This window comes from Oryctolagus cuniculus, chromosome 11 (assembly GCF_964237555.1).
Source record: "Oryctolagus cuniculus chromosome 11, mOryCun1.1, whole genome shotgun sequence".
In the NCBI taxonomy this organism is placed as follows: Eukaryota; Metazoa; Chordata; class Mammalia; order Lagomorpha; family Leporidae; genus Oryctolagus; species Oryctolagus cuniculus.
In genome coordinates this window covers 53570949-53595827 of record NC_091442.1, presented here as the reverse complement: position 1 = coordinate 53595827, position 24879 = coordinate 53570949, and the positions used below count along the sequence as shown (strand labels likewise).

The 24879-nt window shown below is 43.1% G+C and overlaps 1 protein-coding gene across 4 annotated transcripts in view; it reads left to right on the top strand.

The window, feature by feature from the left end:
• Positions 1 to 617: 617 nt before the first annotated feature.
• Positions 618 to 24879, top strand: part of LIMA1 (LIM domain and actin binding 1) — a 98976-nt gene continuing 74714 nt past the window's right edge. For 3 of the 4 annotated variants that reach the window (XM_051846276.2, XM_051846273.2, XM_051846271.2), the window contains exon 1: positions 618 to 827. The gene's annotated coding sequence lies outside the window, so the exon portion shown is untranslated. The remainder of the gene's footprint in view (positions 828 to 24879) is intronic. The other variant, XM_070052208.1, reaches the window with a different exon arrangement.

Genomic DNA, 24879 nt, shown 5'->3' with positions numbered 1-24879 from the left:
TGTCACTAACTGCTTCAGCATTTATCGCCACTGGCTCCTTCTAAAGACTTATCACGCCGCATGAATTCCCAACAGCTTTAGAAACCTTGTGAGCAGAAACTCTACTAAACCTGGGGGACAGGAAAGGGCTCTATCAAGGAACTGGGGTGAGAATTTGGCGGGAGAACGTCCACGCGGTGGAACCTCTTGACGTTTGCTAAACCATTCGCCAGGCTGGGAGAGCGCGTGGAGATCGTTTGCCCTCATCCATCCCCTTCATTCATGAGGAAACTCAGATCCAGCGAGCGGGAGCGACTTAGGAAAGCCAAAGAGCCGGAGTCCCCATTGAGGGGCAGCTCCATCCACTGCACCAGCCGGCCACCTGCAAAACACCTTTCCTCGCACAGGCCTTACCCCGGAAGCCATCAGGTGAACTGACGCGAAACCTCGGGGTGACTCCTAAGTCAAACTGAGGTGACCTGCACTCAGAGGCCTCAAGGCCAAAGTACAGAAGCGCAGGAACCAAAGTCCTTTAGGGCTCGGATCCTCCAGGAAACCTGAGATAGGAGCCACGCCTCTCGCAACACCAGCGCCCCGCCCCGCGAGGGCGCCGCGCGCACGTAGCCGGCGGCGCGCACGCTCGCCTAAGTCCGCCCGAGACGAGGGCGGCCGTGCGCGCGCCCGCGGGCGATGGGCGGGGTCCGGGGGCGGGGCTCTGAGCGGGACCTGGGCGGAGCCGCCAGAACTTGTAGGTGTAGCAGCTTGGGCGCGACAGGTGCGCGAGGTAGAACGCCCGAGACCCGTGACAGGGCTGGTAACAGCGTCGGGAAAAGACGGCTAGTAGTCAGGTAAGGGCCTTCTGGCTCCACCTTCTCCACCGCCGGAGAGTGAGCCTACACTCGCTGCTTCTCCCGCGACTTGTGCGAGGAGAGGGCGCCAGGCGCGTGAGCCCCTCCCCCTCGAGAGAGCCCCCGGATCCGGCTCCTTCCTCACGTCTGGGGACTGCGCTCGGGGTGGGAGTGACTGAGCTCTTCCAGCCGGAGAGCGGGAGCTGATGGAAACCCCCCCCCCGCCCCCCGCCCCGACTCCTGTGCCGGCGGGAGCGCTGCTTTCTCACTGTGCGCATTTTTGCTGTGTTGGTAAGGGAGCAGTTCTTCAAAACTCGAAATCTGCCCCCCAGGGATATATTCTAAATATTTATCTGCTCCTTTTCCTTCTCCGTCTGCAGCCGTTCCCTCTCCCTTCGGCTTTTCTGCCCTTTTGTTCCTCCAACTGAACTCTTGGAAGACTGTGGAGAACAGAGCAGGGCTTGCAGCTGATGGGTCTCTGTCGAATCGCTATTGTGGGTGTCCTAGCGGCACCTGTCTCCCACATACGTAGGTGCTAATGGGAGGTAAATGGACACCCCTGGCTACACATACCAAAGCTTGAAGTTGTAGGTTCCAGGAGTGAACCAACCGGCGCCCTTCCTCCCCTCCTTATGGGGGTCGCAACAGCCAGATTAGCTTATCCTGGCGAGAGACATTTGAACTATGATTGGTTTGCACCTAATTCCAGCTTTTGGGAATTGACTTGACTTTTCAAATTAGTCAAAGGTACCAGGGGCCTTTTCGGCAGGGGTCTTCTTTTGCATTCTTCAATCTCCTCTTGATTTAAGTGGCTCATTGGAATATTTTTTATCGACATTTTAACAAATACTGTTCGCAAATGACATATTTTAGGAGCTGTAAAGTAACTCTTGCTTCTGATGTAGATACAAGAGGTGACCCTCAATGAACATTTTCTAAGTTCCAGCGCAGTTATAGCCTGGCTGCAGGATAATGCTTTAGATAGATCTGCAAAGAGTACTAAAGTCGACTGCAGATAAAGAAATTAAAAGTTCACATGCATATATATTGTCTGGTTTTACACTAATAAAACAATACGTATTTTGGCACCTGTTAGTTACTTTAGGACCTTATTTTATTCTTTGACAAAACCTTCATTGAGTGCCTCTTGTGTCAGTGCTGCTGTGGATTCGACACTCCCAACATCCCTGCCCAGAACAGCTTGAAATCAAGTGGGTTGGCAGTCATCTATACAGCTGATAGTTGAGTGAGGTCAGCCCAGGGTGCTTTTGGAGCTCAGAGAACATAGGTTTTCTGTTTTAGTCCCCTTTTTGCCTTTCCTTTAAAAATAGATCAAAAATACATTTAAAAAACGGTATTAAAAACCTTTGGGTAATAATGAGTAATGCCCTTCAGTTCGTGTATTTGTATCATGGTCCTATTTCTCACCTCTTCTCTCTTCAACTCCATGGCCTGTTAAAGATGGGATTAGATCCTGTTTTTAATTCTCTAGTGATTCGCAGTGTGGTTGGTGGAACTACTTTTACTGTTCTTTGCTGGGCCCAGAAGTGTTATCAGGTAGGCCCTGAACTGCTGAGCATCTGGGAAGAAAACATTATATTGGGGAGGTTAACAAAGCAGTGCCATTTTGTAAAAATTACCTCATTGTATAACTTTGTTTAACTTGCTACATTCAATCTTTGTTTCAGACTGGTTAAAGGTGGGGCCGAATTTCAACCCCATAATTCTAGGAAGAGAAAGCTTCAGAAGTGGTACAATTCTCTGAACAGCACATCTTAGTATCGGAGGATTCTTTCTCCTGCTGTGGTCCCCTCAAAATAGCTTTTCCTTTCTTTCTTATTTTTTCTTGAGTGGGGGAGGAAGGAGAGGGGAGTTGGTGGTGAGCAAAGGATCAGAGTGTTTGGAGAAATCTTTGCAGAGTTTTGATGAACTAAAACTTATACTCATCTTGTGTGTTCCTCTATAACTGTAGACTTTGATGAATTGCCTGCTATGTGCCAGTATTCTAGGATGTGGAAGATGAACTGGACACAGTGCCTTCTATATGCTATTTTTTGTTTGTTTAAGTAGAAGTTTTGAGTTAACAATGCAGGTGGTGGTGGTTTGGTGGTCTCAGTCACTGAACACATTTCTTTGACCTCATGCATCTTTCTTTCTTGGTCACGCTCCAGGAAAGTGGTCTGCAGCAGAGGTTTTTGGGAAAGAAGCAAGTGTATTTGAGAATGTGTTGGCCCTCTATGATATTTATATAGTTTTCTTTGGATGTTTTTAAGTGAAATTTTAATTACTGTTTCCCTTTGGATTTCAGATTTTTGGCTTTCCTTTGGTATTTTTCACCAATCAACTATAATTAACTCAGAGCCTTTTGTAACAAAAAGGTTCACCAAAGACACATTGTGTACACAATACAGAAAAGAATGAGTGTGGGAGGCCATTGGACATTTTACCGTGAAAGGCCACCTACCCACAAATTGGGAGAATTTACCGTTGACAATAAAATTCATTGTCAGGTATTCTTAATTTTATACATTTATATAGGAATTGTACCCCATACTGCAGATAGGAAAATGTGTAACTTCCAAGTCAATATTTCACACAAAAAGACTTTTTTTAAAAAAGGTTTCTACCATCTATCACTATGTGCTTTTTAATAGGACGTTAAAGTAATTCATTTTCTAATTGTGTGCAGTAATCTCCTGAGGTTAAATTACTTACCGCAGACTCTCAAGGTTCTTTAGCAACAAACCAGTGGTTGCAAATTAAGTACTCTCTACTTAGGCTTTGTGAAGTTGAGATTCTTCTATATTGCTGGGCCTGGCAACTCAGTCAAATTACTGTGCCACTGCAGACCTCTTTTCATAAAAAGAATCAGGTTTGACCCAACAATCAAACAATTCACTGTTCTGCATGTCAAATGATTTCTTGACACTTGAAATTCCACATCTGCTCAGTAAGAAAATTAACATGATACTATGAAAATTCACAACCTTTTGATTTTCTTTTAAAGAATTTCTCACTAAGTCGACCCTGAAACTAAGAACTTTCTTCTTTAGGAGGGAAAAAAGATACCGCTTTTTTTCATACTCTGATAACTGATATGGGGCTATTTTTTCCCATATTTATTCTTTTTTTTTTTTTAAGATTTGTTTATCTATTTATTTAAAAGGCAGAGTGACAGAGAGAGGGAGAGATACAGAGAAAGAGAAAGATCTTTGATCTGTTGGTTCACTCCCCAAATGTCCACAACTGCCCCAGCTGGAAACCAGGAACCTGGAACTCCATCCAGGTCTTCCACGTGGGTGGCAGAGGCCCAAGCACTTGGGCCATCTTCTACTGCTTTCCCAGGTGCGTAGCTGGGAACTGGATCAGTAGTGGAGCAGCCAGGACTTAAACCAGCACTTTAACTGTTGTGGTAGTAGCTTTACCTGCTATACCACAATGCTGTCCCCAACCCATATTTATTCCAAAACAGAGTGTACAGTCCCTCAAACATGTTCTGCCTTGGATGCCAGAGTATTTTTAATTTCATTAACCATAAATCAGTAATCCTGATATGTTTTTACTTGATTTAGATTTCTACAATCATTTGTGTGTGTGTGTGTCTTTTTTTCCCATAAATTCGAAAGCTAAATGCCCCAAGACTTCCTTGCAGTCAGCCTGATAGATCAGATGACATTTGCTCAGATTTGGCTTCTGTGTCGAACACTAGAAGAACCTTGTCTGTCCAAGCCCAGTATCCAGTGGCCCTAGCACTGTTCTCCTTACACTTAGCAACATTTGACCAAGTGGACAACTTTCCTGGTTCTTTCCGTCTGTGTGTGCTTTTATATGACTGGCTCTCCATCATCTAATCTCACCACTGCCTCCTGTCCTTCACTAATGCAGTCTTTTTGCCCCTTAAATCAGTATTTGCCATCACCTTATCCAGCAAGGTGTTCTCACCATGGCCTCTCCCTGGGGGACCTGATCTGTTTCCATGACCTCATCTGTCACTTCCATGTGAATGACTTGCAAATTTCTCTTTTTGTAAACCTTTTTTTTTTTTTTTTCATATTTTCATGTATACAAACATACATACTTTTTTAAAAAATATTTATTTGAAAGAGTTACACAGAGAGAAAAGGAGAAGCAGAGAGAGAGAGAGAGAGAGAGGGAGGACTTCTATGCGCTGGTTCACTCCCCAGTTGCCCACAAGAGCCAGAGCTGTGCCGATCCAAAGCAGGAGCTTCTTCAGGTCTCCCACACAGGTGCAGAGGCCCAAGCACTTGGGCCATCTTCCACTGCTTTCCCAGGCCGTAGCAGAGAGCTGGATGGGAAGTGGAGCAGCCGGGACTCGAACCAGTGCCCATATGGGATGCTGGCACTGCAGGCGGTGGCTTTATGCCACAGTCCCGGCCCCTATATGTACATTTTTTAAAAGTTATAATATGTTTTTTTGTTTTTTTGTTTTTTTGTTTTTTTTTTTGTTTTTTTTTTTTTTTTTTTTTTACAGGCAGAGTGGACAGTGAGAGAGAGAGACAGAGAGAAAGGTCTTCCTTTTGCCGTTGGTTCACCCTCCAATGGCCGCCGCGGCCGGCGCGCTGATCCGATGGCAGGAGCCAGGAGCCAGGTGCTTTTCCTGGTCTCCCATGGGGTGCAGGGCCCAAGCACCTGGGCCATCCTCCACTGCACTCCCTGGCCACAGCAGAGAGCTGGCCTGGAAGAGCGGCAACCGGGACAGAATCCGGCGCCCCAACCGGGACTAGAACCCAGTGTGCCGGCGCCGCAAGGCGGAGGATTAGCCTAGTGAGCCGCGGCGCCGGCCGAAAAGTTATAATATGTTTTTAATAAAAAAAAAAAACCTGGAAAAAGTAATAAAGAAGACAAAATAATTTATATTTCATACCCTGCTCCAGAGAGAACTACCACTTGGTGTATTACTTTTGCTCTTTTTTTTTTTTTTTTTTTTTTTTTTTTGGTGATAAACACACACACTTCAGGCCGGCGCTGTGGCCTAGCCGGTAAAGGCACCGCCTGCAGTGCCAGCATCCCATAATCCCATATAGGTGCCAGCTCGAGTCCCGGCTGCTTCTCATCCAATCCAGCTTTCTGCTCTGGCCTGGGAAATCAGTAGAAGATGGCCCAAGTCCCTGGGGCCCTGCATCCACATAGGCGACCTGGAAGAAGCTCCTGGTTTCTGGCTTTGAATCAGCACAGTTCTGGCCCTTGCGACCAACTGGGGAGTAAACCAGCAGGTAGAAGACTCTCTCTCTCTCTCTCTGCCTCTGCCTCTTTGTAACTCTGCCTTTCAAATAAATAAATAAATTTTTAAAACACACACACACACTCACATAAACTCTCAGGGAATTCAGCTCATACTATTATCATAGATAATATATTAATATAGTAGATATAGTTTTGTATCACTTTCACTGTTATTTTTTCTATACCATCAAAATTATTTGTCAATGATTTCCATGGATGTTTAATACCTTATTGTATTCATATTGCATAATTTAACTATGTTCTTGGGCCTTCTGATTGTTACAACATTATTAAGTGATAAACTTGAGAACAAATTTATGCTTAGGTCTTTGTGAAAACCACTCATTATTTCCTTAAGTTAGATTTTTCAGAAGTTGAATTACTGGCTCAAAGGACATGAAAATTTAAAAATACTAAAACTGCTCCCAAATCACTTTTCATAAAGACTAGACAAGTTAACATTCTCTCTACAGGGATTGTGAATACACATCTTAGTGCATCTTTGGGAACACTGATTTTTTTTTTTTTCTTAGTTTATTTGAAAGATCTTCCATCCACTGATTCACTCCTCAAATGGCCGCAATGGTGCATTAGCAGGGAGCTGGATCAGAAGTAGAGCAGCCGGGACTGGAACTGGCACCTGTATGGGATGCTGGCATCGCAGGTAGAAACTTAACCTGCTACACCGCAATGCCAGCCCTAACGTTGATTTTTTTTTTTAATCTGTACTATTTGGACCAGGAAAAATTACTTACTTCATTTACATTTCTTGTGAGAACAGATGTTTTCTACACATTCATCCCAATTTCTATGTGTTCTGTGAATTGTCTTATTGGTTAATTCTATTACCAGTTTTCTTTGGTTGTTAACATTTGAATTATGTTGGCTTATTGTTTGGGGTTCTTTCATTTATTTGGGGTGTTTTTGGAGGAAGCACGAAGTTTCTTTTAGTCCAAATTGAGTGAATGGAGTGCTAAAGTGCGAAGTGTGTAGAAGTTGGGATTGTGGTTTGCAGGCGCCCTGAGGGGTAGAGCTTGTGCTCCCCGAAGCAGCACCAGGGCAGGTGCTGCTGGGAGTCAGGACTCAGTCTTGGGATTGTGGCCAGCCAATCAGGTGATCCTGGAAGTCAGTCATTGACTCAGAGCCTCAGCTGTAAAATGAGAGGGTTGTGCTATTGATCTCAAAGTCCATCCAACCTCTGTGCTGAAGGTTGACTTGAGAGCCACTGTTGGCTAGTCATTCTGGAAGTTCTTTAGCCTCATCCCCAGCCCTCTACTCTTCTAGGTGTGTAGAGACTGGGGTGAAACTGGGTGCAGTGAAGGCAATTTACACTGTAGTAGCAGAGATCAATGGAGCCTGGGGGAAATTGAATTCAACAGATGGGTGCAGTATGTTTCAGACATTGCTATAGACTGAGAGTTAGGAACCTGGGAAAGTAAGTCATAAGAATCCTGCTGACTGATGCCATAAAAATCTCATCATCTCCAGTGGATGTGTGAAACAGATGTCATTTTATTATGAAGGGTTTATGTTGCTACACCAAGTTATTTAATGATTTCTGCTATCCCATACAGAAACTATTTTTAATAGGTCTGTGTGTGTATGTGTGTGATTTGTATCTGCTCTTCATTTTTAAATATATTGCCCTCCTTGTCCTGTTTTTAAATATTTAACTGATTGTTTGCCTTATAATTTTCCTGTGACACATTATCTATAAATCTTTTTATTTGGGATTTTTTTGCTGTGGCCTTTATGTTTAGAAGGTCTTCACCAGCCATATAGGTTAAATGTTCACTTTCATTTCCTTCTTAAAAAAAAAATTCTTTGTATTTATTAGAAAGGCAGAGTGACAGAGAGAGAGAATGAGAGATTTTCCATCTGCTGATTCACTCCCTAAAGGGTCACAATGACCAGGGCTGGGCCAGGCGGAAGCCAGTATCTGTTAACTCCATCCAGGTCTTTCATGTAGTTGGCAGGGGCCCAAGTACTTGGACCACCTTCCACTGCTTTCCCAGGCACATTACTGGGGAGCTAGATCAGAAGCAGAGCAGCCAGGACTCAACCAGTATGAGTTGCTGGCCTCACACATGGTAGCTTAACCCGCTGTGATGCAATGCCAGCCCCTCATTTCTTCCTAATTTGTATGGTTGTACTTTTAACCCTCTGTTTTGAATTTGGAGTACCAAACTGCGTGTTTAGTGCCTTTGACAGCTTAACCCCAGATCCATATTTTTGGTTTCCTGGTAGATCCCATGGACAGTATCCATATACCACGTATCTGTCTCTGCTGTTCTCCTTAAGGAGAAAGTTTGCAATTGTCTGTAACACTTAAGTCCTTCTCTCCTTTCATATTTAATCAGTCACCAAGTTTGATTGATGCAAACCCCAATAGTGATAAAGGCTCTTTAATCGGTCGTCTTAGTCTTTTTTTTCTCCATAGTTCTTAAGTAATTCTTAGAGTTGGCTGAGTTGGCTTCAGCTTTTCCCTTTCAATCCAGAGTTGCTACTTTAAAAAAAAAAAAAAATCACTGATTTTCAAAGCAAGATTCTCTCAACTGCCTGTATCAGAATTACCTGGGAGTTTGTTGAAAAGGTAAACACTCAGGGCCAAGCTAGACCTTCCTGCATATCAGTGTATTGGAGGGATGGGTCTGGAAATCTGAACGGTTTAACAAGTATCTCAAGAGATTCATAGGCACATTTAAGGGACACCAGTGCCCAAGTAAATTAAGTCTAAATGTCTGGGCATGCCCTTGAAGACCCCCACTCCCCGCCCTGACAGCCTGTTCCTCCAGGCTTATCTCCCGACGTTACCTGCTCCCCAGCCTGGCACTGTGGCCTTGGACTGAGTCACGGTTTCCTGGCCCACCCTGGTCTTTCCTGCCGCTGTGCCTTTGCTCATGCAGTTCCCACAGCCCCGTGCTCCGCCCCTCACTTCCCTTGAAAGCCTTTTCCTTAAGGGCCTAAATCAAATGTTACATTTTTTTAATTTAAAAAAAAGTATTTTCTAATTTCTTCTATTTAAGTACGTGGTGCCCTCCCCAGTGTTCCCTCAGTACTTTTAGTTCATCTTACCTTGATGTTGTCATTATTTATGAATTGTTGCTTCATTGTAAGATTATAAGCTTCCTAAGTGTGAGAACCTATCTTTCCTCTTCATTTTGTAGCCATTATGCATTTAGGAAACAAATACTCAAATTTGTGGTACTAGGATACTTTCTAAAGCTCGTGGAAAATGTAATTAAAAGATAAGTATTTTGGTGTAAAAATTTTTGAAATCCATGCATAGTTTCTTCATACTACACTTTTTAAAAAAGGATTTACTTATTAATTTGAAAGAGTTACAAGAAAGAGAGATACAGAGTTTAGAAATATTCCATCATCTGGTTCACTCCCCTGCTGGCCACAATGGCCAGCGCTTGTCCAGTTCCAGGCCGAGAGCCAGGAGCTTCTTCTGGGTCTTCTTCAAGGGTGCAGGGGCCGGACTTGGGCAATCTTCCACTGCTTTCCTAGGCACATTGGCAGGGAGGTGGATTAGAAGTAGAGCAGCTGGGACTCGAATCACCACCCATATGGGATGCGAGCACTGCAGGCATCATCCACTATGCCACAGCTCCCATCCCATACTGCATATTTAAAATTCATTCAGGGTCGGGCTGCAGCATTTCTGATCCAGCTCCCTTGCTAATGCACCTGGGAAAGCAGCAGAAGATGGCCCAGGTGCTTGGGCCCCTGCCATCCACATGGAAGACCCAGATAAAGCTCTGGCTACTGGCTTTCTCCTTGGCCCAGCCCTGGTCTTTGTGGACATCTAGAGAGTGAACCAGCAGATGGAAGACCTCTCTATTTCTGTCTCTCCATGTCTCTGTAACTCTGACTTTCAAATAAATAAGTAAACCTTTAATAAAAATTCACTAGAGACAGAGAACATGTTTCCATCCACTTGTTTACAAACCATATGGCCATGGCCCTGGGAGCTAAGAATTCAATCCAGGCCGCCCACGTGGGTGGGCAGGAACCCAGTCACTTGAGCCATCATGGCTGCCTCCCAGGGTCTGCATTAGCAAGAAGCTGAAGTCAAGTGACAAAGCCCGGACCTGAACCCCAGGACTGCATTACAGTAGGACACGGGCATCTTCCCCAGTGACTTAACAGCTAGCCCCAACATCTGCCCCTCTATGATCTTTTTAAGATTCTTTGTATAATAAATACATCTGATCTTGCAGCCATACTATTATATAACAATGTTTGGTTTTGTATCACATTTAGAAAAAAAAATTGAAGTTTGCATTCAATTTTGCTGCCACTCTGTCCTCTCATAGTTCTCACCCATTCCCCAGGCACCTACCTCAGGGTCTCTTTCTCTTTCCTTTGCCTAAGAAACTGCCTTTCTGTTCTCTTCACCTGGCTGGCTGCCTGTATCCTCCCCGTCATTCAACTTTTAGCACAAATGCCATTCACTGAAAGAGGCCTTCCCTGACCACTATCAGCGTGGCTGCTCTTTCTCAGCGCTGGTCCCTCTTGGGTTTCCTCCCCAGCGCGAATCACACTGCATGGGTAGTCCTGCTTCTCCTGCGGGAATGGAGGCCTTGTCCATCACTGTTCACGGTATGGCCTTGGCACTTACAGGGTTGCCCAGCACATAGTCAGTGCTCAGAGAATATGTGTAGCTTGCATGAGTGAATGAGCTTTGAAGATACGAGTCTCAGGTTGCCGGCCAAAGCCTTGTCTTTGGTATTGTTTCTAACGGACAGCCGCTGAAGTGGTTCCATTGGGGTTCAAATCAGGTAGCAGTCTCTGAGGATTTCTGAAGGTTGCCGGACACACTGGGACTCAGTTCTGCCTGAGTGCAGGTTTACCAAGGTGTTGTGAGTTCCAGACCACTATTTTACTATTTCCAGGGCTGTCATTGCCGGGCAACACGAGCCTGTTGGCTCCCATTACACTTTAACAGCAAGTGCAGCAAACTGGAACCCAGCTGACTAGAAACTTCATTCAACCAGAAGTTTTCTTCTGCTTTCCTTCTCTAGGAGAAAAATAAGAAAGTTATCTCAACTCCTGCAGAAAACAGTAACATTGTTTTCATTATATTTGCTCCATGCCTGGAAGTAGGACAGTGTACTGGTAAACATTTTCAGCAACACCTTCAAGCAACAGGCTTCCTTATTAACACCTGGCAGAACCAGTCATTGTAACTAATTAGGTCTAATTTATTCCTGTTTCTCTTCATTGATAGCCTTTTTTATTTTTTTTTTTTCTTAACCCAGGTTTGATGTCTATTTAAAAAATAATAATAGTAATGCTATACTTTTGGTTTTATCTCCTTTAATCTTCTTGATCTTCTTCATGAATTAATATCTCTTTTGAGATGAAGAAATTGAGAACTGGAGGGTGGGCATTTGGCATAGAGTTTAAGATGTCACTTGGGGTGCTGGTGCTGTGGTGTAGCAGGTGAAGCCACCGCCTGCAGTGCTGGCATCCCATATGGGTGCTGGTTCAAGTCCCAGCTGCTCCACTTCTGATCCAGCTCTCTGCTATGGGCTGGGAAAGCAGCGGAAGATGGCCCAAGTCCTTGTGTCCCTGCACCCCCATGGGAGACCTGGAAGAAGCTCCTGGCTTCAGATTGGCCCAGCTCCAGCCATTGCAGATACTTGGGGAGTGAACTAGCGGATGGAAGACTCTCTCTCTCTCTCTCTCTCTCTCTCTGCCTCTCTGTAACTCTGTCTTTCAAATATATCAATCAACCTTTTAAAAGATTTTTTTTTAATTAAAAAAGATGTCACTTGGAATCCCCATATCCTATGTCAGAGTACCTGCTTTCAAGTTCTGGCTTTACTCCAGATTCCAGCTTCCTGGTAGCAACAGGTGATGGCTCAAGTTCTTGGGTGCTACCACCTCCATGTGGTACCTGGTTTGAGTTCTGGATTGTGGTCTGGCCTAGCCCCAGATGTTTCAGGCATTTCGGGAGTGAACCAGCAGATGGCAGATCTCTGTCTCTGTCTCTTTGCTTTCAAATACATAAAAAATTTGTTTCCTGGGGCTGGTGTTGTGGCACAGTAGATTAAACTTCAGCCTGTAACACCGGCATCCCATGTGAGCACTGGTTCAAGACCCAGCTGCTCTAGTTCTAATCCAGTTCCCTTCTAATGCACCTGAGAAAGTAGCAGAAGATGACCCAAGTGCTTGGACCCCTGCACCCATGTGGGAGACCCAGATGGAGTTCCTGGCTCAGACCTGACTAATGTGGTCATTTGGGGAGTGAATCAGTGGGATGGAATCTCTCCCTCTCTGTCTCTGTCTCTCTCTTAAAAATATGTATTAAATCAACAATTAAAAAACTGAGACCCAAAGAATTTGATTTACTTTCCCATACCACCTGCAAGATCACTGGCCCAATAAATTTCTCTTATTTTTTACAGTTCCATAATTTGATGTAATTCTTAGGAAACAAACATGACAGTTCAATTAAAACATTAACATTAATATGGGTATTTGTGTTACCAGTCCTTAAGAAATAAGAAGCAGGGGCTGGCGCTGTGGCTTAATGAGTAAAGCTGCTGCCTGCAGTGCCAGTATCCCATATGGATGCCGGTTCAAGTCCCAGCTGCTCTACTTCCAATCCAGCTCTCTGCTGTGGCCTGGGAAAGCAGTAGAAGATGGCCCAAGTCCTTGGGCCCCAGCACCAAAGTAGGAGACCTGGAAGAAGCTCCTGGATCCTGATCAACGCAGCTTTGGCCATTGCGGCCAGTTCAAGAGCAAGCTAGCAGATGAAAGACTCTCTCTCTCTCTTTCTCTCTTTCTCTCTCTCTGAAACTCTGGTTGTCAAATAAATAAATAAACAAATCTTAAAAAAAAAAAAAAAAGCAGCATAGCATTCATTAGTCCAGATACATAGTGAAATTGTATCGCTTCTGTGGCTGTGTGATTTGGTAATTCTGTGTGTAACCAGCCTTGGTTATACAAATCTTTGGCTAAAGCATTGTTCTGTGTTAGCTTCTCAGATTTTTAAAGAAAAGATTAGAGATTTTGCCTAGAAGAGTCACTTTTCAATAAACATGTTTTAATTCTCCAGCTTGAAGGGATTGGTTAAATTGATCTGAACTGGCTCTTCAGATTGAGCAGGTTCTGAAAAAAGCACATCTAGAATTTCAGATAAGAAGAATGGAAGCTAGGCCTTCCCTGCAAATGGCCAGGAGTGAAATTAAGAACGTCTGTGTTTGGAGAAACTTGATTAATTATTAAGGATAGAGGAGCGCTATAAGAAGGTGATATCTTTGACAGACATAGCCTTTTTAAAATAAGTGTATATGGGACTGTTTATTCTGTCTTGACATTGTAAAGAAGGCTAATTAGCTACTTTGTCTTAATTAAACATGTAATTGGGGAGAACTGTGAGCAGGTAATTTCTCAGCAGGAGTTGGGCTGTGGAGGTGCATTTTTGTTGAGATAGACTAGCACTGAGTACTAACGTTGTACCATGTTTCATTCATACAGCAAACATTTATTGAGCCCCTGCTGCGCCAGGCCAGTATTTGCTGTAGGTGATGTTCAACATGGAATGGTTACAAAGGTTAAAGGAGAAACAGACTGTTCAAAGGAAATCTATGCTTTGTGTGTAATTGTCTTGTCCAGCTATAAATTTCCACATTCTTTTTCTGTTAACTCTGCTTTTCTCTGTTTTTTCACCCTAAATTTGAGGTTACTGACATAATGATCTGTTTTTGTCTTCACTGAAAGAGATTTTTCCTACTATATTTAAGAAAACAAAACCTTCCGTTGGATTATGTTTGCTCTTACAATGAGTTAATTATCAACTAAGAAGGGAAAGGTCAGGAGGGAAGGAACCAAATGAATAAATAACAAATTGGATTTGAGAAAGAGGTGGTGTTAAACTCGATTCACAGCTGGTAATTCCTGAAGTTAAGGGAGAAACAGTTTAGAAAGGTTTTGAATGGTACGTCATAGCCTTCAAATTTTAGACCAAAGTCAGTTTTTCAAGATTAATTGTGTTATTCTTTTACCTGTTTAAGTAAGATATATAAAGAATACCACAGTTATGTAAAAAGCTAATTTGGATTTCAAAAGTGCAACAAGATAGTCAAATGAATAGAATAAGGTAACAAAAGCCATCCGGGAAAGTTATGGTTGTGGTATTGTCTGCAACTTAGAATTCTTATGGGGTGTTACAATACCTTAGATTTGGCTCTTACAAGGTATAATTTGACAGATTTAGATTTTGTGGTACAGAGAAATGGTGTCAGGGTTTTGAGCAGGTCTGGTGTTCTTGGTAGAAATTACCAGTTTCAGGGCTGGCATTGTGGGACAGTGGGTAAAGCTGCTGCTTGTAATGCCAGCATCCCAAATGGGCGCCGGCTAACCCAGCTACTCCATTTCGATCCAGCTCCCTGCTAATGCACCTAAGAAAGCAGCAGAAGATGGCACAAGTACTTGGGCCCCTACACCAATGTGGGAGACCCAGATAAATCTCCTGGCATCAGCCTTGCCCAGCCCTGGCCATTGTAGCAGGGTAGGGAGTACACCCGCCGGATGAAAGAAAGCTCTCTCTCTTCCTCTCTCTGCAATTCTGACTTTCAAATAAATAAATATTAAAAAAAAATCAATTTCTTAGAGATGACATTAGGTACTCTCTTTATTGATAATTTAACAGAAGTAATTTGGCCCTAGAATTGCTTTTCTGGTTTACTCTCTGTACTGGAGTTCATTTTGTTTCCAGCCTATTCTCTTAAAAAATGAGTAAGAATCAACATTTATTTAACCTCTGTATTGGGGGTGGGATGTAGGGGGGTTGAAGGTCCAGTTTCTTGTCTCTGCATGGAAGAATTCAAAGATAAGTAGATAAAGGCTAGCAGAGAAATATGACTTACCAGCCAAATGAAAGTACCGCTCGGGAGGGAGAGGGAGCTTGATCTGGAGTGGGCTACAACCCCTGAGGTTCCAGTGTCAGACCTGTGTGTGACCTGGAGGCACCTGGGGGTGGGAGTAGGGTTTCCAAGAAAAGGATGGAAATTTTCAGCAAAGTGACCACTGCCCATTTTCTGGCCTTTTTATGAAGTCTAGGAATTGTCCTGGCCTCAGGTGGGAGTAAGAGTGTCACTTAGGATGAATTTTTTATAATGTTGTTATAGGCTGTAGGCTATTGTGGGGCCGCAGTCAGAAGCCATGTTGGATATTTTAGGCCTGCTGCTGTTCTGGGCAGTAGTTTTGCTACAGTAGTAATTTTCTGATGCCAAGGTGGGGAGGAGTTTTAGAGGCAACATCAGAGGAGGTTACAGGGACATGTTTACTCTGGCTCTTTTTCTGATCCCCAGCTGTCTCCTTACCTATACCATGTGGGCTTCGGTTTCATCTGAATGTCACTCATTGACACACTTAAATAAATGGACAGTGATACTAGTTCTGAATGTGTCACTGTGAAGATGAAATGAATTTCTATGTGCAAAGCAATTAAAACAGTGTCTGAAATATGGTAAATGCTCAATAACTGATAGATATTTTTGCTGCACTTATTTTATACTTGATCTTAGCCAAAAGGCCAGGAAGCGATTAATCACTTACTTTAGCAATGAACCAAAGGAACATTTTAGAAATGATGAGACTAGGCATGGAGTAATTTTCCTTTTTTTTTTTTTTTTTTAAAGATTATTTATTTGAAAGACCAACACACACACACACAGAGTTATCTTCCATCCACTGGTTCATACCCCAAATGTCCACAATGGCCAGGGCTGGGCCAGGCCAAAGCCAGGAGCTTAATCCAGGTCTCCCACATGGTGCAGGGGCCCAAGCACTTGGGCCATCCTCCACTGCTTTCCCAGGTGCAACAGCACCCATGTGGGATGCCAGCACTGCAGTCAGAAGCTCAGCCTTCTCTAGCACAGTGTGGGCCCCAAGGTCAAATGGAATGGGACCTGCGCTGTGGTGTAGCAGATTAAAGCCATGGCCTGCAGCATGAAAATCCCATATGGGCTCCGGTTTGATTCCTGGCTGCTTCACTTCCCATTCAGCTTCCTGCTAATGCACCTGAGAAAGCAGCAGAAAATGGCCCAGGTTCTTGGGCCCAAGCATCCGCATGGGAGACCTAGAAGAAGCTCCTGGCTCCTGGCTTTGGCCTGACTCAGCCCTGGTTGTTGGCAGCCATTTGAGGAGTGAAGCAGATGGAAGATTCTCTCTCTCTGTAATTCTGCCTTTCCAATAAATAAATATAAAAAAAAATCAAATGGAATGAGGTAACATATGTAGAGTACCTTGCATATGGCCATTGCTCAGAAATCAATCCCCAGGGCCCTAAACTTTGACCTAGTTCTGACTTAACGCTAACTAGATGGTGGGCAAGTGGGGTCTGTATCTGCCTCCCTATTGTGATCAGTAACACTTTTTATATTAGAATCATTGGGGACCCTTTTCAGAAAAATTAGATGTGTGTGGATTCCACATGAGAGACTCAGATCCCGTAGATGACCCTAATATTGAGAGCACCAGCTCCACCACCAGCCCTGAGAAGCCCCAGACTGCCTAATAGAGGGTGGTAGCTGAAGCTCTGCACAAAACTGGTCTGTTAATGCCTGGGTTGTGACACAGTCTGTCAGGCGCTCACAGGGCTGTGCTCTGGAAGGAATATTAATGAGCAGTCAGGGACGGGCACCCTACAAAAGGGAACTCTATAGAAACAAGGCTCTCATCTGTATAGTCAAGTGGCATTTCTGTTTGGAAAGAATATTAATGAGATCTGGATAAGAATCAGACACCAGGAAGGGACAGCTGCTCTGAGAGGCAGTTTTAATTGTACAAGGAGTTACACATGATATTCAGAAAGTCTTTGTGCAATTAAAAAAAGTAATTAAGTTGTAGAGATAATAATTTATAAATGACGTTTTAAAAATAAATGTCTCAAAAAGGCAATGTATTGAATGGCCAATACACAGTTAAGAATTTGCTCAGCCTACTTATGATTAAAAGAATTAAAACTAGTGAAATAATGAAGCATTTTTCACATATATCCTATCAGGAAAAAATAATGCTTGATATTGATAAGGGTGTATAGGCTTTCTCATGTAGCTGGTGGTTCAAATATAAGTTGACACAAGTATATAAATGAATGCCACATTTTTTAGAGAAATTTTGGAATGTCTTAAATATTTTACAATTTCGTTTCATTTTGAGAGGCAGAGACAAAGCGATCTTCTATCTGCTGGTTCACGCCTCAGCTGCTCACACACAGCAGCTGGGACTGGATCAGGCCTAACCCAGGAGCCTGTAACTCCGTCTAGGTCTTACACAGGGGTAGCAGGGACCCAAGTGCTTGAGCCATCATCTGTGGACTCCCAAGGTGCACATTAGCAGGAACCTAGATCGGAAGCAAAAGACTCAACCCAGGTACTCCAATATGGACTGCAGGTGTCCCAAGAGTCCACCACTGCACCGAACACCTGCCCCATTAAATATTTAAAAACATAGGCCTTTTGAACAAGAAATGCTGCTTCTAAGAATTATACCAAGGATGCATGCCTCCAAGTTGCATAATAAGAACCCAAAACAACCTGAATAAGTGTTCATTGACAGGGGCCTGTGATGCTTAAAGATTGAAATAGATCTTTGTATCTTGAGGTGGGAATACTTCCAAGAAGAAATCAGCCACTACTAAATATCACATTAACATAAAACAATTGTATTCCCAATGATTCTAATTTATAATAGTTTACACATGCTGTGTGTTATTGTCTGGGCCTTGGTTTTCTTGTCTGTAAAATAGATATCATAATGAGTTGTTGCAAAAGTAAAATGAAATAACATTTTTAGAGTGCTTAGAATGGTGACAGACACAGAGCTGTGTGTTTAGTGTTGTTGTATGTAGACACCATCAAAAGGGTTGTACTCCAAACCCTGACAGAGGTTACCTTTGAGAAGTAGAATTGGCCTGGGGAAAGCAGCACATAGGAGCAGGCAGGGACTTTGACTTATATTTAATATTTCTATGTAACTGTTTATAATAGGCACACCCATCTGTTGACAGTCACTGTAAGCAGACAGCTGGACAGTGAAGAAAACAGCGGCTCAGGTTTGGAGAGATTGTTGAGACTCACAGAAGCGGTCTCCCTGAAAGGGAAGGAAGAGGTTGAGGAGGATGCTGCTGGACTCCACCAGGCTACTGAGCTCTGGAAACCACTGAGCTGATTAAAGTGTTTTTCATTATTTAATTGATTAAGTTCCGAGCTCCTGGCTTTGTCCTGGCCCAGCCATAGAGTTTGTGGAGTGAACCAGTGAGCACGTGGATGATCTCTCTCTCTCTCTATGCGTGTGCCTGCCTTTCAAATAAAATTAAATTTTAAAATTGTTTAAAGAAATTGGTGGCTTTTCTAATAATTATGAAATAAAAATTTTGATGTTATAAAGAGACCACTAATTTCTTCCAACTAGTATTACTTTTACCATTAGATAATATTACAGAGCAATTTTTGTACTAAAAAGTCCACAGCAAATGTAATATTTATGAAGTATCTTTAATCAGAGCCTTGTGAGATTGGCTTTGTTAAGACCATATGACTTGTAAACTACGCTTACGTGTTCTGCTAACTAAACCTTTAGAGTGTTTAATGAATGTGTCTTAGACACCGAGGCATGCAAAGACTGAGAAGACACGGCTGTGACCTCAAGCAACACGCCAGGAATTGTTTTGCATGTATTATCCTCTCTTTGTGTTTAAAACCACCCTGTAGGGCAGGTTGTCATCCTCATTTTACATAGAAGGAAGATGAAGTACAGAGAAGTTGCCATGCATCTGGTAGCCACCAGAATCAGAACGGGGATCAGCTGCTGTTTCCATTACACTTCACCGTCTCTAGTGACCACAGTTTTAAGGGTGTGTGATATGAACCCTGTGTGGAGGCACTGGGGCTTCTCAGGGACCTCTGTGGCCATCTTTCATCTAGCCCAGGGACTTTCAAACTATAACTATTCTTATTTATTTGAAAGATTAAGAGAGAGAGAGTTTTCCCAGTACTGGTTCACTCTCCAGATGCTGGCAATAGTCAAGTCCAGGCCAAGCTGAAGCCAGGAACTGAAAACTCGATCCAGGTCTCCCACACTGGTGGCAGGGACCCAATTACCTGAGCCATCATCACTGCCTGTAAGGGTGTGCATTAGCAGGAGTCTGGAGTCAGGAGAAGAACCGGGCCTCGAACCCAGGCACTCTAACATGGGATGCTGACCTCTTAACTGATAGACCAAATGTCTGCCCCCTGTAATTCTTTAAATAACAGTTTTATTGAAATATAATTTACATGCCATATCATTCACTGATTTAAAGAACGTGTTCCGGTGTCTGGATATTTGCAGTTATGCAGCCATCACAGTTCATTTTACAACATTTCATCTCCTCCCAGGAAAACTCCAAACTTCACTAGCAGAGTCCCAGTCCTGGGCAGCTGCTAATCTACTGTCTGTCTCTGCAGATTTTCCCATTCTGGGCATTTCATTTCAGATAATCATAAAAGATGCAGTCTACAACTGGCTTCTCTCAGTGAGCTTCCCATTTTCAGGGTTCATGGTATAGCATGTATCAGCACTTCATTCCTTTTTATGGCTGAATAATATTCCACTGTATGGGTATAGCGCATTCTGTTTATTCACCAGTGGATGGACATATGGATTGTGTCTGCTTTTGGGTTACTGTGATAATGCTATGAACGTTCATATACAAGTTTTTGGTCATGTTTTCATTTCTCTGGAGTATATGAGAGTATGCCAAAAAAAAGTTCCTGGAATGGAATGAAGAGATTATTTTGGTGCAAAAGATTTTGAAATCCATGCTTAGTTTTTTTTTTTTTTTTTAAAAGATCTTTTAATTTATTCGAAAGTCAGAGTTACACAGAGAGAGGGAGAGGTCTTCCATCCGATGGTTCACTCCCCAGTTGGCCACAACGGCCGGAACTGCGCCAATCTGAAGCCAGGAGCCAGGAGCTCCCGGGTCTCCCATGCGGGGATCCAAGGACTTGGGCCATTTTCTGCTGCTTTCCCAGGCCATAGCAGAGAGCTGGATCAGAAGTGGAGCAGCCGGATCTTGAACCGGTGCCCATATGGGATGCCGGCACTTCAGGCCAGGGTATTAACCTGTGTGCCACAGCACCAGCCCCAATGTATCGTTTTTCTTAATAGTTCCATGAACTTATTGAGGTTGTCTTATGTGTGTGGATTTCACAAAACAAACCTGTGTTTTTTATTAAATTTTCTGCAAACTTTTTGAAGTGCCCTCACATATATAAAAATATAGGAATGGATTTGCTAGGTCCTATGGTAACTCTGTTTAAGCCTTTTGTGGAACTGCCAAACTATTTCCCAAAGTGACTGTGCCATTTTATATCCCACCAGTGGTATGTCTGGATTCCAGTTTCTCTGTATCCTCACCAGCACTTGTCAAACTAATTCTTTCAGCCATACCCCGCAGGAGGAAACTTTTTACATTGCTATCCAGTTTATAATAAGAATTTCTAATCTGTACTGTGTGTGATACTCCGACATTTTCTTTCACATGTGGTTGTTTTTAGTGGCAACACACATGCTGATTCTGACCACTGTAACTGATTCACAACTCACTAACTGTGACTTTGGCTAGAAAAGCACTCAGCTATTTTAACCCCTTCATTTTACACACAGGGAAAAAAGCAAGGCCCAGAACCGGGGCTTGTTCAGAGTTGTACTTACTAATTAGCGGCACATTCAAGATCACAGCCCAAGCCTTTGGGTTCTGGCTTTAACTTTGACATCTCAGTAAGTTATAGTTGCCCTCATATTCACTAGATAAAAATAAAATAGGCATAAGCATTTGGCCTAGGGTTAAGACTCCTCGTTGGGATGCCTACTTGCCTTAGTGGAGTGCCTGTGTTCCAGTCCCAGCTCTGCTCCTGATTCCAGCTTCCTACCAATACAGACTAGGGGAGGCACTGGGTAATGGCCCAAGCTGTAGGATCTTTGTTACCCCGTGGGAGACCTGGATTGGGTTCCTGGCTCCTGGCTTTGGCCTAACCCACCCCTGGTTGCTCAGGCATTTGAGGAGTGAATCACTCACTGCATGGAAGTTCTTTTTTTCTCTGTCTCCCTGCCTCTCCAAATAAGTAAACAAAATTTCAAAAAATAAAAATAAAAAAAATTTTTTTATTCTGACTCCATTTTGAAAAAATGTTTTTCTCAAGCAGCGTTTTAGACTTACCAAAACTGACCTACCGAAGAAAGAATGAAAATAACTGAATTTCAGTTATCATGAATCACTGATCTTCACAGAGGTTGTGCTGTGTAGGTAGGGAAGGTCTCAGTGAACCTAGATGATGGGCATCAGATCAACCAGATCAAGTTTATCAGTTCAGTGTACCAGGTTCAAGTTGTCCGAACTTCATTCTATTTTTTTTTTTTTTTTTTTTTTTGACAGAGTGGACAGTGAGAGAGAAAGACAGAGAGAAAGGTCTTCCTTTTGCCGTTGGTTCACCCTCCAATGGCCATATTTATTGATTTGTTTGGAAAGCAGAATGACAGAGAGAGGAAGAGATAGATAAATCTTCCATCTGCTGGCTTACTCACTCCCCAAATACCTACAACCACCATGAGTAGGCCAGGCTGAAGCCAGGAGCCAGGAATTCCACCCCTGTCTCCAACACCGGTGGCAGCACTCAAGTGCTTGAGCCGTTGTCTGTCGCCTCCCAGGGTGAACATTAACAGGACTCAGAACCAAGGGCAGCCATCTTCCTTGCAATGCAGATTTGAATGGCATATAAAAATTTGAAGTGGGCAGTATAAAAATATGTTGTGCTGCTCTTCTGTTGTTCTTGGGGGTGCATCTAGATCTTCAACCCTGTAATTGTTGTCCAACATATGATGAGGAAACCCTCTGACACAGAGTCACTTCAAGGTTCTTGTTAAATGTGATTTTCCTGGGCCCTACTCCAGACCTGATGAATCAGAATCATGGGATGGGACCTGGAACTTAGTATTATAAACAAGTTTCTTAGGTGATTCATATTTTCACTCAGTTTGTGACTTAATTTCAAGTCTCCCCTCCCTCTTTTTTATTTCTCATCTTGACTCCTTTCGAGTTTCTAGAGTTACTGTCCAGCTTTGGCCCAGGCAAAGCCAAATAATTATTCATTAGCATGTGTAAGAAAATACCTGGATCATGTCAAAAGAGGGAGTGAGCTAAAACAGTCTGCGTTGATGGGATTCAGTTTTATTCTACCTGAGTGTAGTGTTACAAACTATTTTTTGATGGCTATATCCACTGGTTTCTAATTATTTATTTTGGGATAAACACAACCTATTATATTGTTTCATTTTCTACCCACCCCCCAGCACTAGTTTATAAAAACGCTGAATCCAACAAATGACCTCAGATACTTGGGATCCCTCCATTCATTAACAAACACTTGTGAGCCCACCATCTGTCAGTCACTATTCTAAGAGTTAAAATGCAGTGTGATCAAAAAATCACAGTGTCTATCAGTGTTAGGGGTAAGTCCAGTACCTTACAAAAGCAAGAGGAACCTCCTAGCCCAGACTTCAGTGGTGGGTGAGGAATCAGAAGAAGCATCTGGAAGGGAGGTGTAGCCCTGCAGTGAGTTAATCCACCACTTGGGACACCTGCATCCTATATCAGAGTCTGGCTACTACTTGTCTTCCCAGTCCAGCTTCCTGCTAATGCATTCCAGAGGCAGCAGATGATGGCTGAAGCACTTGGGTCCCGGCACCCATGTGGGAGACCCGGATGAAGCTCCTGGATTCAGCCTGGCCCAGCCCTGGCTGTTGAGGCCATTTGGGGAATAAACCAGCAGATAAAAGATATATCTCTTCTCCTTCTCCCTCTCTGTAACTCTGCATTTCAAATAAATTAAAAAACAAAGAGGTAGAGGTTGAAAGCGAAGAATACATATGGTTTGGGCTGTGCTGTGTTGTGTGTATTTGTGGGACAGTGGAAGCCATCCATCATGCAGTGGAGATTCTAAGCATGGAAGTCAGGAGGGCTATGGCTTATTCAGCTTTGGAAATCATCTGATGTCACTGACCTGTGATGATTTGAGACCAGGTGAGCTGACCCAGAGAGAGAAGAGGATCTGATGCTTAGGTAGTTAGTGCCAGGGAACAAGAGCCAGTGGAGGTAGAAAAGGAGGCATCTGAGAAAACTGAATAGTTTAAAAGATGGAAAGGAATCACAAGAGTTGTATTTAAGACTAAACAAGGGAAAATAGCATTGCAAAAATAAGAAATTCATCAACCAAATGGTGACTAAGAATGATTAAAACTGAGCCAGGGCTCTTGGGTTTAACAATGAGAGATCTTTAGTGACCTTCAGGAGAACAATGGCAGTGGGATGGTGGGAATGGAAGCCAGGCCAATGTAGGCAGAGGCATGGATCTGAGCTGAGGAAGCAGAAAGACCATGGTTTGGCTGTGACAGTGGGAGTGAGGTGAGGTAGTCATTTGAGAAGGAAAGAGACTTAAAAGTAAAAAGGAACTCTAAAACATTAATATATTCAAATTTCAGGTATGCATATATACATCTTTATATGCATACTTATCAAAAACGTGAGCCTGTTGTGGGCGGAGGGGGTCCTGTCTGGTGCAGGTGGGGTGAGGTTCTGGGGAGATGGAGCTTCTGCCTGGGCAGTCACGGCAAATGTTTTCACCCTGACACAGGCAAGCAGAGGGCAGATTGTGTCTGCAGGTGCTTGCTCGCTTCTTCCTTTATCCCTGGAGTGGCAAAGTGTGAATCAGCAACGATGAATGTTTGTAAGCCCCTAGTGAAAGCTGCTTTGCAGGCCTAGCCTCCTTCCACGATTCCTTGGTGAGAGCTTCCAGATGTGAGACTGCTTCTGTTGCACAACTTCTTTTTCCCTGCTGTTGCTCTATTTATTTTTAAGACATAGAATCTCCTTAAAAGGAGATAGAGATTGTTATTGGAGTGACTCTGTCGTGATGCAAACATCTCCATCCTTATGACCCAGGGAACGTGGTCAGTGTTACAGACATCCTATTGTCTGGATGCATGTTTCTACAGGTACCTGGCAGAGGCTATTCTAAGAACAGTAGCGAGTTGATTCCAGCACACCTACAGACTAGTCTGTTGTCATGCTTCTGAACAACAGAGTAGTGAGCCTTTTATATCTAATATTTAAAGTTATTAGTGGTTCCATTTTTTTCATAGCATGGGAGTTTATGTCAGAGTTTCAATGAGCTAAAATTACTGAATAATTCACGGTATTGAAAAATCATATGCTTTCTTAACAACTAGTTTTTTTTTCCTAGAAAGTTTTTATTTAATAAATATAAATTTCATAGGTACAACTTTTGGATTATAGCAGTTCTTCCCCCCACCCAAACCATCCCACCTCCTACTCCCTCTCCCATCCCATTCTTCATTAACATTCATTTTTAATTATCTTTATATACAGAAGATTAACGTTATACTAAGTAAAGATTTCAACAGTTTGCACCCACACAGACACACAAAGTATAAAGTATTGCTTGAAGACTAGTTTTACCATTTATTCTCTTAGTACAACTCATAAGGACAGAGGTCGTCCTACATGGGGAGCAAGTGCACAGTGACTCCTGTTGTTGATTTAACAATTGATACTCTTATTTATGATGTCAGTGATCACCCAATGTCATGAGTTGCCAAGGCTATCAAAGCCTCTTGAGTCCACAAACTCTGACATTTAGACAGAGCCATAATCAAAGTGGAAGTTCTCTCCTCCCTTCAAAGAAAGGTACCTCCTTCTTTGATGCTCTGTTCTTTCCCCTGGGATCTC